This window comes from Papio anubis, chromosome 12, assembly GCF_008728515.1.
Source record: "Papio anubis isolate 15944 chromosome 12, Panubis1.0, whole genome shotgun sequence".
Taxonomy (NCBI): Eukaryota; Metazoa; Chordata; class Mammalia; order Primates; family Cercopithecidae; genus Papio; species Papio anubis.
Genome location: NC_044987.1, coordinates 76,572,436 through 76,581,607, shown reverse-complemented (window position 1 = coordinate 76,581,607; position 9,172 = coordinate 76,572,436). Strand labels below are relative to the sequence as shown.

General features: G+C 44.5%; 2 long non-coding RNA genes across 2 annotated transcripts; both read right to left on the bottom strand.

Moving 5' to 3' along the window:
- Nucleotides 1-6,357, bottom strand: LOC110741217. Its single transcript, XR_002517055.2, has 3 exons — nucleotides 6,199-6,357; nucleotides 5,106-5,252; nucleotides 1-385 (listed from the first exon to the last, which is right to left on the bottom strand). It is a non-coding gene; the product is annotated as an uncharacterized LOC110741217 (long non-coding RNA).
- A 364-nt stretch (nucleotides 6,358-6,721) lies between these two features.
- On the bottom strand, nucleotides 6,722-8,164 carry LOC103877633. Its single transcript, XR_002517056.1, has 3 exons — nucleotides 8,115-8,164; nucleotides 7,601-7,779; nucleotides 6,722-7,275 (listed from the first exon to the last, which is right to left on the bottom strand). It is a non-coding gene; the product is annotated as an uncharacterized LOC103877633 (long non-coding RNA).
- Nucleotides 8,165-9,172: the final 1,008 nt, after the last annotated feature.

The window sequence follows — 9,172 nt, the reverse complement described above, 5'->3', positions numbered from 1 at the left end:
CATGTTGGTCAGGCTGGTCTCAAACTCCTGACCTCAAGCAATCCACCCACCTCGGCCTCCCAAAGTGCTGGGATTCTAGGCATGAGCCACTGCATCTCGCCCTATACCCACTTTTAACTATATGCAACTTAATGGGCAGTTTATGCAGAAATTTCTAGAATGAGGGTGGTATCCTCCAGGTTGTCAGGTCATTGCCACAGAAAGGGGCCATAACTTCAGGGTGTTGCCATGGCAATGGTAAACTGACATGGCACACTGGTGGGCATGTCTTATGGGGAGGTGCTTCTGCTCCAAACCTGTTTCAGCTAGTCCTCAATTTGGTCCAGTGTCCAAGCTCTGCCTCCAGCGTTGAGTTCTGCCTCCTGCCTCAGTACCACCAGGTTGCCTAAGGAGGCGTAAACAGGTCCAGGTTGGAAACAGAGCAGGTCAGAAATTCCTCTGCTGATCAGTAGTGGGATCACGCCTGTGAATAGCCACTGTGTTTCGGCCTGGGCAACATAGCAAGACCCTGTTTTGCCTAGAACAGTTCATTTGTGTGCACAATTAGAAAAAGCTACTTTTAGAACCAGATAAATTGAATGGGAGACCTTCTTTATGTTTGTCCTGGTTTCAGTCAACTAAAACCCTTTTTTTCCCCCTTTTCTTTTAGAGGTAGGGTCTCACTATGTTGCCCAGTTAGTCTCGGATTCCTGGCATCAAACAGCCCTCCCACCTCAGCCTCCCAAAATGCTGGGATTACAGGCATGAATCACTGCACCTGGCCTACGCCTGTCTCTACAAAAAGAACTTTTTTTAAATTAGCTGGGAAAGAATCCACAGACCCTTTGAAAGATGCAGCAGGCTGCAGCCTACTCTGTGAGACAGGTGAAAAACTGTAAGTTCCCAGAGTGTGAGAGGGGGAGAGTCTTTCTCCAAGCACACATTCCTACCAGGAAATCTGAAAATCTAGTCCACAGGAGAAGGCTTCAACCCTACCCAGAGCTGGAATGGATTTAGGGAGTGGCGTGAAATAAATAAACGTAGAAGCAGTAGTGGGAAGTGCCTTGTAGGCATTCCCAGTCTCCACCATGAAAGGAGGGAAGCCATTCCTGACCGTATCTTACAGGGGCCCTCGGGGAAGTCAAACTCAGGGAGGGGTCACAGGGTGAAGGAAGCTCCCAACTGAATTTTATGATATAATCTGGAGTGGTGGTGAACTCCCTTGAGCAGAAACCAGGGGGCAAGCGAGAAGTATGCAGGAGACACAAGCATACATGCTGGGTGCTCAGCCTTACCAGCAGATAGGGAAGGGCATGACCTGAAAGCTGTGGTTTCAGGTCACAGTGTGCACAGACTGCCTGGATCTAAACTCAGTGCTGTTAGCAGGGCACTGAGGGAGCAAGACCAGCCTTGCTAACTGCATGGGAGCTGGGTGAGGCTTGCTGCTGCCTGCTACTCCCCACTCCCTTTGTGAACTCATGTGTGGCAGAGGCAGTTATACTCCCTTCTGGAACAAATGGAAACACATCCCACAACACTGCCAAAAGCAATCTACAGATTCCATACAATTCCCATCAAAATACCATCATCATTCTTCACAGAACTGGAGAAAACAATCCTAAAATTCATATGGAACAAGAAAAGAGCCGCATAGCCAAAGCAAAACTAAGCAAAAAGAACAAATCTGGAGCCATCACATTACCCAACTTCAAACTCTACTACAAGACTACAGTTACCATGGTGGCCTTCGCCTGTAATCCTAGCACTTTGGGAAGCCAAGGCGGGTGGATCACCTGAGGTCAGGAGTTTGAGACCAGCCTGGCCAACATGGTGAAACCCTGTCTCTACTAAAAATACAAAAATTAGCCGGGTGTGGTGGCAGGTGCCTGTAATCCCAGCTACTTGAGAGGCTAAGGCAGGAGAATCATTTCAACCCAGGAGGTGGAGGTTGCAGTGAGCTGAGATCGTGCCATTGCACTCTAGCCTGGGGGACAAGAGTGAGACTTTGTCTCAAAAAAAAAAAAAAGACTATAGCTACCAAAACAGTATGGTACTGATATAAAAACAGGAACATAGACCAGTGGAATAGAATAGAGAAAAATGGCCAGCCATAATGGCTCACACCTGTAATCCTAGCAGTTTGGGAGGCTGAGGCTGGTGGATCACTTGAGGCCAGGAGGTCAAGACCAGCCTGGCCAGCATGGTGAAACTCTATCTCTACTAAAAGTACAAAAATTAGCCGGGTGTGGTGGTGGATGCCTGTACTCCCAGCTACTGGGGAGGTTGTGGTGGGAGAACTGCTTGAACCCGAGAGGCGGAGGTTGCAGTGAGCTGAGATCACACCACTGCACTCCAGCCTGGGTGACAGAGTGAGACCCTGCCTCAAAAAAAAAAAAAGAAAAAAGAAAAAAAAGTCAAAAAACAATAGATGTTGGCATGGATGTGGTGAAAAGGGAACACTTTTACACTGCTGTTGGGAATGTAAATTAGTACAACCTCTATGGAAAACAGTATGGAGATTCCTCAAATAACTGAAAGTAGAACTACCATTCAATTCAGCAATCCCACTATTGGGTATCTACCCGAAGGGAAAGAAGTCATCATATGAAAAAGATACTTGCACATGCATGTTTACAGCAGCACAATTCTCAAGTGCAAAGACATGGAATGAACGTAAGTGCCCAGCAACCAACAAGTGCTTAAAGAAAATGTGTTATATATACATTATGGAACAGTACTGATTCATAAAATGGAACAAAATAATGTATTTCGCACCAACTTGGATGGAGCTGGAGGCCATTATTCCAAGTGAAGTAACTCAGGAATGGAAAACCAATTATCATATATTCTCACTTATAAGTGGGAGCTAAGCTATGAGGACACAAAGGTAGAATGATGTAATAGACTTTGGGGACTCAGAAGGAAAGGTTGGGAGAAGGGTGAGGAATAAAAGACTACATATTGGGTACAGTGTATACTGCTGGAGGACTGGGTGCACTAAGATCTCAGAAATTATCACGGAAGAACTTATCCATGTAACCAAAACCTACCTGCACCCCAAAAACTATTGAAATAAAACACTTTCAAAGATAAAAAAATGGCCATGCACAGTAGCTCATGCCTATAATCCCAGCACTTTGGGAGGCCAAGGCGGGCAGATCACCTGAGGTCAGGAATTCAAGACCAGCCTGGCCAACATGGTGAAACCCTGTCTCTACTTCAAATACAAAAAAATTAGCTGGGCATGGTAGTGCACACCTGTAGCCCCAGCTATTTGGGAGGCTGAGGCAGAATCGCTTGAACCCGGGAGGCTGAGGTTGCAGTGAGCCGAGATCATGCCACTGCACACTCCAGCCTGGGCAACAGAGTGAGACTCTGTCAAAAAAAAAAGAAAAGGAAGGGAAGGGGAAGGGAGGGGAGGGGAGGAAAGGAAAGGAAAGGAAAGAAAAGAAAAGAAAGAAAAGAAAAAGAAATACCACCTTGCAGAATAAATAAAACCCCAGCATTGAAAGTCTTGCTGCTAGGAACAACGCATGTTTTGGAAGCACCACCCTTTGTGCTTTGTTGGGGGAAACCAGTTATGTGGAAGCACTTGTGGATACTCAAGAGTGTGCATGGGAAGGAACGAGTGTAACATGGGCAGGGCAGGGACCAGTGGACTTTTTGTAAGCTTTCAGCTCAATAAAATGAACCCATGTGGTAAAATAATAACAATAAGTAAAGCTAAAACTTGAAGGTTTAGCACTGACAGAGAATCTCCTGGTGGGAAAGAGGTCTAAAGAACATGGGTCAGACTCGGTGGCTCACACCTGTAATCCCAGCACTTTGAGAGGCGGAGGCAGGCGGATCAGTTGAGGTCAGGAGTTTGAAAGCAGCCTGACCAACATGGTGAAACCCCATTTCTACTAAAAATACAAAAAAAAAAAAAAAATTAGTAGGATGTGGTGGTGCATGTCTGTAATCCCAACTACTCAGGAGGCTAAGGCAGGAGACTCGCTTGAACTCAGGACTTGGAAGTTGCAGTGAGCCAAGATCATGCCATGGCACCACTCCAGCCTGGACAAGAGAGTGAGATTCTGTCTCAAAAAAAAAAAAAAAAAAGCAGCAACAACAACAACAAAACCATAGTCACTACCTTGTATATTCCAACTGCTCTATAATACTAATTAAGACAAAAAAAAAAAGAACATAGTCACTACCTTGGACAAGGGAAAATACATAAGCTTTGGCATCAGAATTGGACCCCAACCCTGGCTCTACTGCTTATTACATGTGCCTGGTTTTGAGTTAGTTCCCTAACTCTAGGCCAGGTGCATTTTCTAGCAGAGTAGTTGTTCAAGTCTGGAAAGAGTGAATCTAGGAAGTATAGTGGTTAAGAGTGTGAACAATGAAACCTGTCCACCTGGATTAAAAACCCAGCTCCATTCATATTAGCTAATGGCCTCCAGCAAGTCACTTAACCCCTCTCTTTAAAGCACAGCTTTCCCACTTGTAAAATGCAGGCAACAATAGTTCAAGCCTCATATAGTTGTGGTAAGGATTAAATGAGTTTATATTTGTAAAGCAGAGGGTGCCCGGAGCAAAGTGCTTTATTAATGTCTAATAATATATTGGTCTCCGTTTCCCAACCTATAACCTGGGGATAATAATGCTGAACTAACTGTAAGGATTCCAATGATACGTGTAAAGTGCTAGAAAAGTGGCCAGATGCGATGGCTTATGCCTGTAATTCCAGCACTTTGGGAGGCCTAGGCAGGCAGATCACCTGAGGTCAAGAGTTGGAGACCAGCCTGGCCAACATGGTGAAACCCGGTCTCTACTAAAAACACAAAAGTTAGCTGGGCGTGGTGGTGAGCACCTGTAGTCCCAGCTATTCAGAAGGCTGAGACAGGAGAATTGCTTGAACACAGGAGGCAGAGGTTTCAGTGAGCTGAGATCGCCCCACAACACTCCAGCCTGGGCCACAAGAGCGAGACTCCATCTCAAAAAACAGAACAAAACAAAGAAACACCAAAAATAAAAAATAAAAAACCCAAAATAAATAAATAAAAATAAAGTCCTAGTGAGGAGATGTCCAGTAGCTTTTATTTCTGTTCCCCACCTCGCCCCTACTTCTGCCCTGTTACCTTGGAAATCTTGTCTGATTACTGCTACCTCTGCCTTCAAGTTGTCTCTTGCTCAGCTTGGTGTAAGTAATTGATTCCTTGATTTCCTTGATTTCAAGAGATTTCTTGATTTCCTTTGGCTCAGCTGAGAAACTCAAAATGTGTTTGCTAGAGGCCAGAAGAAAATAAAAGTGAAACAACCCCAGAGAACCAGCTGACGCGAACCCTGACCCGTATTACATCTCTTTCTACTCTAGGGTGAAAACAATGGTTTCGAGGAGATTCTGGTTTTCTAAGACTTCAGTTCCCTTCTCACTTCCTCTTTTAGGACGCTGCAGAACATCAACTGGCCAATTAGTTACAAAATCAAATTCTTCATTGTGTTAAGAAAAGGGAAGAGGGGCTGAGTGTGGTGGCTCACGCCTGTAATCCTAGCACTTTAGAAGGCCGAGGCGGGCAGATCAAGACCAGCCTGGCCAACATGGTGAAACTGCGTCTCTACTAAAAATACAAAGATTAGCCAGACATGGTGGCACATGCCTGTAATCCCAGCCACTTGGGAGGCTGCAGCAGGAGAATCACTTGAACCCAGAAGGCAGAGATTGCAGTGAGCCAAAATCGTACCACTGCACTCCAGCTTGGGTGATGGAGTGAGATTCCATCTCAAAAAAAAAAAAAAAAAAAAAAAAAGGTTAGAGAGAGGGAGAATACTTACTTCCAAGAGACAGTAAGTAGTCAGAACCTAGAAAACTCAGGGTAAACTTTTCTGGGGAGCTACGACTTACTGTTGTTGTTGTTGTTTTTATTAAGGTCAAGATCAGGGATGAGCAAACAATGGCCCTTGGGTCAAATCAACCCATTACTTGCCATTACTTGTTTTTGTTGACAGTCTTATTATAACACAGCAAATTTCAACATCTGTCCATCTTGTGTATGTGTTATCTATCGTCTCAGGCTGTTTTCACACTACAATGGCAGAGTTAAATAGTTGTGACAGAAACTGTATGGCTCTTGGCCCCTTACAGAAAAAAAAAAAAAAAAAATTACTAACCTCTGGACTAGATAATTCACCCAGGATCATATTTTCAGTATTCTCAGTGCAGAAATTCCTTACCTTCATCAAATCCACTAATGCATGGCTTCTCAATCTTTAATGTGCATTTAAGTCACAGCAGGAACTTATTAAAATGTAAATTCTAGCCAGAGGTCTGGTGTTGAACACCTGTAGTCCCAGCTACTTGGGAGGCTGAGGCAGGATGATCACTTGCTTGAGCCCAGAAGTTCAAGGTTACAGTGAGCTATGATCATACCAGGGCACTCCAGCCTGAGTGACACAGACTGAGACACTGTCTCTAAAAAACAAAACAAAACAAAACAAAATGTGTTAAAATGTAACCAGACATGGTGGCTCAGGCCTGTAATCCCAGCATTGTGGGAGGCTGAGGTAGGTGGATCTCTTAAGACCAGGAGTTTGACACCAGCCTGAGCAATACGGCAAAACTCGTCTCTATTGAAAGTACAAAAAATTAGCCAGGTGTGGTGGCAGACATCTGTAGTCCCAGCTACTTAGGAGGCTAAGGTGGGAGAATCACCTGAGCCTGGGGAGGTGAGGCTGCAGTGAGCTGTGATGGCACCACTGCACTCCAGCCTGGGTGACAGGAGTGAGACCCGGTCTCCAAAAAATAAAATAAATCCAAAGTCTGATTCAGTAGATCTGCAAGGAAGCCTGAAATTCTGTTTTCTGACAACCTCTGAGGGGTACCAATAAGGCTGTTTCCTGGATCCACTTGATCCCATCAATTATCTCATCATTCCTGCCCCCCCCCATTACCCAGCTTAATTACTCTGGTTAATCAGTAAAATCACTCCCATACAAATATCAACTTCCTTGCCTTTCTTTCCCTCTGCTGCTCTCACCTGACAGAAACCCAACCTTGGATGAACCCAACATATACCTTCTTCTTGTTTGTGCCATGCAGCTCTACATTGCAGGAGAAAAATCACTGGACCTATGTCTCCAAATTCACGGTCATCAATCTCAGACAGACCCTAAGTACTGCCCAGCAACTTTCCACTTTCTCTCTCCCACACCCATAATGACCATTCCATACCTTTCCTTACTCCTCAAACCTCCCATTCTTCCTTCACACTCATTTCAGAGGTGATCCTGAGTCAGCTTTGTTGAGAACCTCTTTGTATCAGTTAAGGAACTCCTGTTTTAAAGCAGGATTTCTCAACACTAATGACATTTGAGGCCGAGTAAGTCTTTGTTGTGGGGAGTTGTTCTGTGCGTTACAGGATGTTAGCAGAATCCCTGGTCTCTACTCACTAGATGCCACTAACATCCACTGCCAGTTGTCAACCAAAAATATCTCCAGACATTGCCAGAGATCCATTGAAGAGTACAATCTCCCCTGGCTGAGAACCACTGGTTTAAATAAACAGAAACCAACTCCAGCTGGAGATTTATTGAGAGGCTAATGGAATAACTCATAGATAGACCTTGAGTAGGATACAAATCCTAGGGGCTGGAGATCTTCAGCCTTCTTTCTGGAAGTTGTCATTAGGTTAGTTCCTTCTGTCTTCGGGTATTCCTGATTAAGTTTCAAATTCTCAGTAGGAAGAATCTAAGTCCTGTTTGGGTCAGGTGTTCACTCCTATAGCCTGGAGAATAGAGTCTGTGACTAGCATAAACCTAGGAAGAGGTATTCAACAGGAAAAAAGTAATAGCCACCATACTTCCTTTGTATTATGTATCTATATTCTGTTAAAGTGACATAAAACTGGCTACAAAGACTTCAATAAATTGGAGTTTATTTTTCTATGATAAAGAAATACATCTGTCGGAGGCAGTTTTTCCCCTGTGTTCAGCTGCTAAGTAATATCATCATAGCCTCTCTGCATTCCTCAGCTCTGACTTTTCATCTTCAAGCTTATTGCCTGAGGTTGAAAGACAGCTAGCATACTTCCTAACATCATGAGTCATGACCACATTCAGAAATAGGAAACAGGCTGGGCATGGTGACTTACCTCTGTAATTCCCGTGCTTTGAGAGGCCAAAGTGGGAAAATCACTTGAGGCCAAGAGTTCAAAACCAGCCTGAGCAACATAGCAAGACCCTATCTCTACAAAAAGAAAAAGAAAAAAATTAGCTGGGCATAACAGCACTTTGAGACCCCATCTCTACCAAAAAAAATAAATTAAATGCAGAAATGAGCCAGGTGTGGTGGTGTGCACTTGTAGTCCTAGTAAGGAAACTGAGGTGGGAAGATCGCTTGAGCCCAGGGGCTCAAGGTTACAGTGAGCTATGATTGGCCACTGCCCTCTGGACTGGGTGAGAAAGTGAGACCCCATCTGTACAAGAAAAAAAAAAAGTGAGGCGGGGCCAGGCACAGTGTCTCACACCTGTAATCCCAGCACTTTGGGAGGCCAAGGTGGGCAGATCACCTGAGGTCAGGAGTTCAAGACCAGCCTGGCCAATATGGTGAAACCTGTCTCTACTAAAAATACAAAATAAGCTGAGCATGGTGGTGGGCGCCTGTGATCCCAGCTACTCAGAAGGCTGAGGCAGGAGAATCACTTGACTCTGTCTCAAAACAAAGGAAAAAAGGAAAGAAAGAAAGAAAAGAAAAGAAATTGAAACACTTGGGATAGGAGATGGGGGGATGCAAGGAGGCAGAAAAAGAACCTTTTATGTAAGAAGTTCCTTCTCCTTTTGTTAGTAAAGGAAAAACTGTCACAGAGCCACCCCCACACACCACCCCACTCCCACCCACCAGCTCCAGCAAACAAGCCTTAAAGTTCCATTGACTAGAAATAGGTTATATGACCATTCTCCTGGTACAAGGTATGATAGGAAAGTTAGTGTCTGGCAAAGAAAGAGGAATGCAGTCATCATGACTGGCTTACACCAATTACAATGAATCCCCTAAGTATGGACACACTGCTACCCCCACACCAAATTTGGTTCTATTAACAAGGAAAAAGAGGGTCTGGCTCTTAGGCAATCGTGCAGTTTTTGCCACGTTTTCCCGATACAAAATCCCCAAACACTCATGATTCTGTACCCATGTCCTCTTTCCTTCCTT